The sequence below is a fragment of the Python bivittatus genome, unplaced genomic scaffold (genome assembly GCF_059951505.1).
Source record: "Python bivittatus isolate LINGU-HERP-01145 unplaced genomic scaffold, Pbiv_v1 ctg000700_np1212, whole genome shotgun sequence".
Lineage (NCBI taxonomy): Eukaryota > Metazoa > Chordata > Lepidosauria > Squamata > Pythonidae > Python > Python bivittatus.
This window is the reverse complement of record NW_028277098.1, coordinates 59,640,615-59,650,699: the sequence shown is the minus strand read 5'-3', so window position 1 is coordinate 59,650,699 and position 10,085 is coordinate 59,640,615. Positions and strand designations below refer to the sequence as shown.

At 41.3% G+C, this 10,085-nt stretch overlaps 1 protein-coding gene across 6 annotated transcripts in view; it reads left to right on the top strand.

Moving 5' to 3' along the window:
- Positions 1-1,130: 1,130 nt before the first annotated feature.
- Positions 1,131-10,085, top strand: part of LOC103050161 (uncharacterized) — a 51,646-nt gene continuing 42,691 nt past the window's right edge. For 3 of the 6 annotated variants that reach the window (XM_088153869.1, XM_088153870.1, XM_007436413.4), the window contains exon 1: positions 1,900-2,164. The gene's annotated coding sequence lies outside the window, so the exon portion shown is untranslated. The other 3 variants (XM_007436412.4, XM_025171995.1, XM_088153868.1) reach the window with 3 other exon arrangements.

Below are 10,085 nucleotides of genomic sequence, written 5' to 3'. Positions count from 1 at the left end.
AAAGCTTAAAGATTACAAAAACAAGCAAGGGGGTTGCAAGGAAGTCAAACACATAACTATGGAAGGAATACATCACTCTCGACAAGAACACTGAGTACAGTTTCTATCACAGATGCGCACATTCTCATATGCCAGGCCCCCACCCATGTCTTCATATGCAGGTACAACTTCCACATACTCAGGTTCACTATCAGATTCAGTCCTAATGTCCATTCCCATCATGTGTTTCTATACATAAGATGTATGTCTTCCTTTACATAGGTTTTGCTATGTGATATATTCATTTGTTTATACTGACAGGAACCAGCATTACTCTCTTTCCTATACAATCTTTCCTTATTGTAAACATATAAGAAAAATATTCCAACACTGGTTAGGCAATTCTGGGAGTTGAAATCCACAGTTAACGATGCTAAGGTTGAGAAACACCGACTTAGTGTATCTCTATCAGGCTGTGCCTATTCTGAGCTTTAGTTTTTCTTTCCTTAGTTTCTGGAAGCTGCCTCGTATTCTTGTTGATCGTTAGGACTGCAAGATAATGTGCCTTATGGGTTAAAGGTAAACACGCGTGTGTAAAGTGTTATTGCTGCAAATGACTGACTCTTCCCAGCCGCCGGTAAAACCTTTTTGCCATGAGGTCGGGCGTTTCTAGTTCACACTTCCCCTAAGGCTTTTGAAGCCTTATGCAAATTATTATCCATCATTCAGCCTTATTTGGAATACTAAGAATAACAACTTGTTCCTGAAAGACACCCAAAACAATGCACTCTAAGCTTTTCACTTGTGGTAATTTCCCTCTCCCACCCCCGCTTTTATTGCAAACTTTTAAAAGCCCCCAAACCTGTTTCCCCACCCTTTTCGGAAAATCCAACAAGCTTTATGCACTTGGCAGCAACAACAGTAAACTACGCACCTAACATGCTACCTACATTTTTGTTTTAAGAGAGAAAGAAGCAAGTCTTATCCCCTCCGGCTCTTTTTCATCACAGTCCCTTAATTCATGGCTCATGCTTCCCTGAGCCATCTGCTTACAATCAAAGTAAACGTCCGTATAAGCTTTTGGTCCCTCCTTGCTCTCGAAAATGCGGGAGTTCTCGTGCCGCCGTCTCCGCCTTCTTCGGCTGCAACTGCAAGCCGAAAACAAGCGCGTTTTAAGAAGTTTCTTGCTTGCTCTGCTATCTTCGTTTCACGCGTTGCTGGACTGTGGTCTCCCTTTGAGCTTGTGGCGCGGAGACTTGAACATTGTCAACGCGCTTCCTTCAAGTTTGATCTTTAGTAAAGCTCCAGTCCGCCCCCGCATTTCTGGAGAGCGGTCCAGTTGGACCGGCTTCCCATTTTAAAGCAAAGCCGAAATAGGGACTGGCTTGGTAAGTTTTCCAGGACTGGCTTTCTTACGTACCTGGACAAGCGATGGGGAAGCAAGATTGCCTTGAAACAAAGGCAGGGAATATAGCGCGTTATTTAAAACTATGAGCATAGGATTCTGAAACAAGGGCAGCCTATTGACTCTGAGCAATTCAAGACGGCGGGGGGGGGGGGCAGGCTTTCTCAAGAGCCGCGTGATTGTCTTTTTTTATGGTTAAATGTGTTCCAGAATGTTTTATAATTTTCATGTGTTGCTATAATTAACAGCAATGTTCTTACTGTAATTTCTTGGTTTCCCCTTCTTCCGACTATTTTGGAGATACTCTTAAAACAGATTTTCAGTTTGCTGGTCAGAGAGAGGAAGTTACGGCTGCTTGTGCAAAACAAGTAATGCTTTTTGCTTGGGCCCTGTTTCACAATGTGTTGACAGACACCATGTTAGTGGGGGAAGAACGATATTTGCTTATGCCTCGTTTTCGTCGCGGGTGGTAAAGCCGGAAGCGTGCGGAGTTGTGCCTTGTGCGCGCGGTGAGCTCGATGCGGTGCAACGATCTACACGTGGATTGCGAGTACTTCCAGTAGCAGGCAGATCGTGACAACCGTGTCGGCTCTTGGGAATAAGGGGCTGTCTCCCGTAATGCGCATTTGAACAGCTTCCATTATTTACAGCCCTTAAGTTGGAAGATACGAATGTAACTTCCAGTTGCAGCTCCAGCCACATCTGTGGGCACCGTGGTGAAAGAGACTTACTTATAGTCATCCCCGCGGCGTAATCTTGAGGAGAGGTTTGTCGGGGCTGGTATGTCTGTCATTTTTATTCCCGCTGTTAGTTTTCTTTAGCGTTTTTGTCCCCACCTCCGTTTTCTCCTTACCGTTTGCCTCAATTTGAAGGCGGGTTGCGCGGCTTTCGCTTCTTCTAAAGATACACTTAGCTTTCTGGCGCGATTCTTTTTTGGGGAAGGTCTCGAAAACAAGGAGTGTGGACCTAGAAAGATAACGTTTCGAAACGTTAATGTTGGACATTTCCACTCCCGAGTATTACGTTAATAGGTTTAGATTATACCTGGTTTTCTTATCACGCCCAATATCTTGAGATGTTTTGGTGATCTACTTGATTTCCATAGATGTTAGCCTATAGTAGCGACTCTTTTTTGTTTTTGTTTTTTAAAGAGAAGGCTTCTCTCACCTCTTGTCACTTTTTGTTTTGCTAATATTTGGTATTATTAGATAATACCACATACAAGTATTATCTTTTAATGCTTTTTATGTTCTGCCTTTAGAAGCAAGATTATAGTTTCCATAGATACCTCTTTTTAATGAATTTTCTAATCTAAATAGTTCTGGATGAAACGCTTTTTGAGTTGTTTTAAGAAATAACCCTTGTTCCTGTGTTGCTGTAAGATGTGATGAACTGTGGAGTCCTTGGGGTTCTCTGAGCTTGGTTGTTTTCATGCAAAGTTTCATTACCTGGCTAGATAACATCTTCAGTGCTAAAATGAGATGGGGTTTGCTCGCTATTTATATACTGTGGCATGCCCTGTCAGTGGGGATGGGGATTTGGTTTTGTTTTATTTTTTCCCTCTGTTAGTTCCTTGATTAAGGTATTGTTTACTGCTTGCATGTCTGGTGGTGATCTTGGTGTTAATCTCTGCTTATCTGGGTGATGATTGCTGGTGAGGAGATGTTCTGGTCTTTTGTTTTCCTTTCTATTGTCTCTTTTGAATAGTGTGTAGATGTTGTTTATCTCTCTGTGCCTGTTGATGGCTGCCTTGTCTGAATACCAAGCTTCCAGGAATTCCCTTGCATTTTTGGATTTAGCTTGGTCTAAGCAGCTGACAGTTTCCCAGTTGAAACTATGGTTAAGTCTGTCCATGTGTTGTGAGATTAAGGAGTTTTCATCATGTCTTCTGACTGCTAGTTGCTGTTCATGGATGTGCTCTGCAAGCCTTCTGCTTGTCTGTCCTACATAGTGGTTGTTACAGTCTTTACACTGTATATTGTAGATGACTCCTGTTTTTTCTTCTTGGGCTACTGGGTCTTTTGATTTGCTTAAGATGTTTTGGAGGGCTTTAGTTGGTTTGTGTGCTACAGAGATGACATGTGGTTGTAATAGTCTGTTGGTAGTTTCTGAGACATTTCTGATGTATGCCAGTGTTATTCTTTTCATAGCTTATGTTGTAGTAGGTTGAGTGGTCAGGCACTTTTTGATAAAGTTGTGTAGATATCCATTTTGTTGGAAGATGTTGTATAGGTGGTCTTTTTCCTTTTTCTGCTGTTCTGGGTTGCTGCAGTGCATTTGTGCTCATTTGAATAATGTTCTTATACAGCTCCTCTTGTGGGAGGTTGGGTTTTACTTTGGTAATGGAGTACTTGATTAGTGTGGGTTGTCTTCTGATAGACTTGGGTTTCTAATTTGCTGTTGTTTCCTCTGCTGATGAGGATATCCGGGAAGGGTAGCGTGTTGCTGTTTTCCTCCTCTCTAGTGAATTTTATTCCTTTGAAGATGTTGTTGATGGTTTCATGTGTCTTCTCTAGTTGTTCCTTTTTTATTATAACACAGATGTCATCTACATACCGGATCCATACTTTAGATTGTATGTGTGGAAGTGCTATAGTTTCTAGATATTGTGTTACAATCTCTGCTATGAGTCCTGACAGTGGTGATCCCATGGGTGTGCCTCTGATTTGTTAGTATACTTGTCCATCAAACTGAAAATAGATAGTGAGGCAGAGGTTGATGAGGTCCATGATTCTGGGTATTTCAATCTGGGTATTTGGTTAGGTCGGGTGTGTTGTGTAGTACTGCTGATATGGATTCTTTCGCTAGTTCTGGGTTTATGGATGTAAAGAGTGCTGTGACATCAAATGAGACCATAATTTCATCTTTGTCTATGTGTACATCTTTGATTTTCTGGAGGCACTGTAGTGAGGAGTTGATAGAATATTCACTCTTCTCTGTGAGATGTCCAAGCTTTTTTGTCAGTTCTTTTGCTATGTTGTATGTTGGAGTCCCCGATAAAGATACAGTTGGTTGGAGAAGTATGTCAGGCTTGTGTATTTTTGGTCTTGCATAGAAACATGGGAGGATGGATCCACTGCTTTTCATCCACCACTGTTCCTCTTTATGTTTTATCTGTTTTATCTTTGATGTGATGAAAACAAGCTATTTGCTCTAGGTCTGTTCTATATTTTTATTTGTAATTTCAAATTTAAGCATTTAACTTCCCAGCTGAGTCTATTTTAAAATATTTCTCATCCATTTTAAAGGGCAAGCTTCCCAGTGCCTTCCGAAATAGTAAAATCAACCTCAGTTTTAGTAGAGCAATAAAGCTTGTTCATGGGAATCTACAGTAAGTTTGGAATTTATGCTTCCTATTATATAGCATAGTAAATATTACTTTAATATGTAGTTTTTACTTAGCTTGGCTAAATTCTGGAGGTTACTTAAAGCATGGAGTCTTTTCAGTTGGCCCTTCCTTCATAAAGCTTCCTCCATAGGCAGGAATATTTATGTATTTACACTTTGGTTTTTTAACCAAGAAAGTTGTTGGACAGTGCCAGGGAGGAGCAGCAATTCTGGTCCATGTTGGCATCAAAGACACTTGGAACGTTAGTTAGCCAGCCCTGAAACCCAAATTCAGGCCTCTAGGTAGCAAATTGAACTCTGGGCTGCCTAGTGGCATTTTCAGAGATGCTGCCTTTTCCACACTTGGCTGGCTAGATGGGCTCAGCATAGAGGTCTCAGGACATGGATGAAATGGTAGTATCTATAGAGGACTTTAGATTTGTTAGACTGGGGAATTTGGGGGGCATGAGGAAACCTATATATAAAGTGGGTTCCACTTGAATGGAAATAGAAACAGGTTGCTGGTGCATAACGTCAAAAGGAGATAGGGAAGGTTTTAAAGTGATCCCTAGAGGAAAGCTGACAAGTGCTGGGCAGCATCCAGTTTGGGAGTATGTAGATGTTTTGGAAAACACTATAAGGGAGAAGGCTAATACTAGAAGCAGGTTAATGGATGTCAGGCTTCCTAACCAGGAATTGACAGAAAAGCTAAGACTTCCTGACTTTATACATGTATGAAGCTAGGATTTGGCAGATCATTTGCAGAGACAGTTTTGGCTAAATAACAACTGTTATAGCAAATAAAAATGAAGCCAAATGAAACACTTGATTGTCCACTGTCCATGTGAGCATGGAAGTATCTGTTTCTTTGCATGGTAGCCTTGAACTTGGGCAGTTGTTGAGTGTTTCACTAAGTGTCTATTCTGTCCAGAAAACAATTGGCTTTCAGCGTACATGACAATGTACTGAAGACTGTGAAAAAAACCCCACACCAACGATGTTTGGAAAAGCACACCATGTACATGTGTGTCTGTGCCAATGCTAAGTAATTAGAGTACTTGGTTATAAACAGGAATATATGATGGAAAATTGATGGAATAGAGATTTATCGGTAGGATAAAGTCATTCCTGGATACAAGCATTATAGAAAAGAATGGCAAGTGTGCACTGGATAAAGTTTGCTATTTATATCAAAGAGGTTATAAAACCTAACTTATTAGAAAACTTTGGAAGACCAAAGTCCTTCATTCTGCCACAAATGTAAATTAGATTTAGGATGTTCTATTTTCCACCTGATTAAAATAATAGTCAACTTGACACAGTGAAATAAATCAAAGAGGATGGAAAGGAAATGTTATTTTAATAATGGGGGACATCAGTTATCCTCACATAAACTAGGTATATCCATGCACAGATCACAAAAAAGAAACCAGATTTCTATGCATCCTAAATGACTGTGCCTTTGAACAGTTTTTGTTGGAACTGACCAGGGAGGAAGTGACTCTAGATTTACTCGTAAATGGTGAACAAGTTGCAAGACTAAGTCTTGTGGATCTGTTAAAAACCAGTGACCATAATTCTGTTACATTTAGCATACATATAAATGAGAAATCACAGCAGGATTCAACATAATAATATTTGACTATCAAAGGAAAGACTTGTGGAGATAGTGTCCAGATAGTGGAGATGGTTGTGATGTTGCTAACCTAGTAAAATAAACTTGTCTGCCAAATCAAGATCAGTGCTGGAGCACTGAGAGTACTCAATGCAATACTGCCCAGAGTCTTAATTGATTGGGCAGTCTATAAACATTCTAAAATAAGTACCATTAAAAATAAAAACCAATATAGATGTGGAAAATTATGGTCTAGTCATCTTAAGGTGTCTTCCAGGCAAATTGGTAGGAAAAGTAATCTCACTGAAAAATATCCAATTCATATCAGTGGGTTTCCTCCCTGGTAAAATGTACAATAAGATTGTGGCTTCAGACTGCCTTTTGTCATTGGCCTGAATAGTGGGCTGTTGCTTGTCTTGGATGTTCAAAAAAAGGTGAGAAAATGCTGTTAAAAGATATGCAGAAACCCTGCATCAAATACGGCCTTAATTTGATCAGTTTTGCAAAGACTGAGATCGGTCGTGATGATCTCATGACATTTATTATATATTTGTGAGATTTATATTTTGCCTTTAGGAGCTCAAGGCAATATACATAGCACTCTTTCAGTTTTTCCCACATTGTCAGCCCTGCGAGGTAGATTGGGTTGGGGGAAAGTGACTGGCCAAAATTAAGTTTCCATGCTGGAGGGTGGACTTCAATCTGGGTCTCTCTCCTAGTCCTACCCCTTTATTTGTAGATCCAAAATCTACTGTGAATGACTTCACAGTTTCTCCTTTCAAACAAAGTATGAAACTCAAACTGTGGTCCACAGAGGTCTCCACATGGTCCATCACAGCTTCTCTGCATTCACTGGCCAAAACCTGCTCAGCGCCTCACATTCACTGGCAATTAAGTAGCCAGACCAGAGCCAGTTGACATCTCAGTTCCTGTTATCCTGTATTCATCACCAATCAGCTGGCCTGTGATGGAATGTACCTATGAGGAGGAGAGTGATGTGGGAGATCAAGGCTTTCAGGAGGAGGGGGTGCATTCCAGGAGGGGAAAGGAGACAAAAGATAATACAGCCCACAAGAGGAGTGTGGGAAGCGTAAGAGGTTCAGGATAGCCACTCCCTAGAATCTCCCAGGGTATATCCACTAGTTGCTGTAGTATAGATTTAGTTTGGCAAGATTCTGTCTGTAAGGTGTAAGCAAATAAAGGAACTATACTCAACTGGACCATTTCATCGTTGTTCTTGGGCTGAGCCTGACATGGCCAGACTAGCACCTGCCTATTTCCTCAGCACTAGTCAGTTGATTAGACCAGAACCACTTGCTGCCTCAGGATCCACCTTCCTGTATTTGCTACCAGTCAACTCACCAGGCTTCAGCTACTTGCTGTCTCAGTACTTGTCTCTGTGTTTGCTACTAATCAGCTTGTTAGGTCAGTGCCCACTTATTGCCTCAGCCCTGCCTCCCTATGTTTACTACCAGCTGGGTAGACCAGAGTGGCTCACTTATGAGCCTGCCTCTCTTTGTTCACTACCAGTTTTTGGCCAGACAGAGCTACTTGGCATCCAGCATCTACCTCCCTGTGAAATAGAAGTGCCGCGGTTAAAGATTAAGGCTGGCTAAATAGATTATATTCTTGCTAGCAATTAAGTGTGGGTAGACAAAGTGGGAGATGCCAGGCAATGGATTACCTAAGCAATTTCTCATCTGGATGCGACACTGGATATCTGAAGGATCAGCAGGTGTCTTGTCAATTTATTTCCAACATTTGGAAGATTGAGAGGAATCAAGACCTTTTTTATCCCCTTTCAAAGATGAGGATTGTTTCTGTATAAAAACAGTTATGGACCAAATAAGGTTTGAAAGGTCTGGCTTTGTCAGCTGGGCACCTCGGAACTTCTTGTTACTCTCTGTTTCCTGGCCAGTTTAATAGTAGTGTTTGATTACATCTGTCTGTCTGTAATAGGCTCAAGCAACTGTTTTTTAATACAGAAAATTAATTTGGCTAGAATTTCGGTCTAAAGTTTCTGACTCTATGGAAGATGATTTTAGACTTGACAGGTGTATAAGGTCCAAATTTTGCCATAATTTCTGGTGGACCATGTGGGCAACCCAATATCATTGAACGTCCTTGGAGGACAGAATTGGATAGGGATGGTGAATGGGTGACTTGGAATAGTGGAAGGATATAAGGAACAGTCACATTAAAGGTTGAATAAATAATTCTACTGTAAGGAGTAGAATGCTGAATAATATGAGGGGTAGGTCACTGTGAGTTTTTTGAGAAACAAGATTTAAAGGAAGTCTAAATGACACAAAAGAAGTGCACTCAAATCACACACAGTGTACAAACAGATTAAATAAGAAAGGAGCATTGCCGCTGCATCTTGTTTATGAAGTAAGTCTGAAAGTCTGATCCTTATTGGCCTAAGCTTGATTTCAAACACAGAAAACTAAGCAACAAATAGAATGATTAGAAAAAAGAAAAGGATGCTGAGCTTTTAGAACAAAAAAAAAAAAAATTGACTGAAGAGAATTGAATTACAGAGCTTGAGTACACATGACTTAAGTGAATTGATGACACAAACCCAACAGTTACAACAGGCGGAGGACAGACAGACCCAATCAACAGCCTCAGTTGGAGAAATCAAAATGGTGTGTGATTTAAGTAAAGTACAATTACAGGTAGTTCTCGCTTAACATCCATTCAGTGCCATTTGAAGTTATGATGGCACTGAAAAAATGGACATACTACTTGTCCTCAAACTTACGACTGTTGCAGCACCCCTGTGTTTATAATCACCCCACTGCCACCGCCCCCTGGCCACTGCCCCAGCTGACCTTTCTCCCTATTCTCCTTCTCAACTGGGATTTTGCACTGAGGAGTCCCACTGTGCAGGGTGGTCAAAAGGGCAGAGATGTGGGGGAGATAGGCAGGTGGGGGGAGTTGAAGAGGAGGCAGTCCCTTAGTTTGGAAGAACTGTTGGTCCTAAGAGACCTTAGGTTCGTGCACTTGGTGCAAAGCCCAATAACCATAGGGAGTGGGAGAAATAACTGTCTCGTTTATTGAAGATCAACATAAAGGAGGACTCTTCTCAAAAGGAAGAAGAGCCCTGAGCAATTCCACGCCTCAGGTTTTATAATCAATTCCACCCTCGCTGAATCACCTGTTTACAGCAGTTAGTACATTAATAATTTTCTATTAATTCTTCAGATAAAAGCACACATATTTGCTTTGAAGCTTTTTCTTTGTGCCCAGTTCCCCATTCGTCACTTGGCCACAAGGCTTGCATTGTCTCAGCAAGCATCCTGTTTGCTTTCTCAAAACTCCTATTCAAGCACTTCTTCTCCCACACTTCCTTGTTCCTTTTGCAATTTAGTACTAGCCTTATCCTCCCTTTGGCAATCAGAACAAAAGCATGTCATTTGTCGCTTCCTCTAGTTCAACACTCTCCCACTCTGTATATCCCCCTGTACTCTGACCTTCCAACTGCGCATAATCTTCCCAATCACGACCCTCAGAACTGAGGCTGGGAGGGACCAAGCCAGGATGGCTTGAATTGGGGTGGGTCCTTGCCTAACGAATGTGTGGGATTCACTTAATGATGGCCACAGGGACTGCCAGAACTGCTATTGCTAAGCAGGGCGGTCACGTGATATCTCGCTTAACTACCGCATTGCTTAGTGATGGAGTTGCTAGTCCAAGTGAGGACTGCCTAGGTAGCTACATCTTTATGATTGCTGAACAAAAGAAAAATATAAAAAC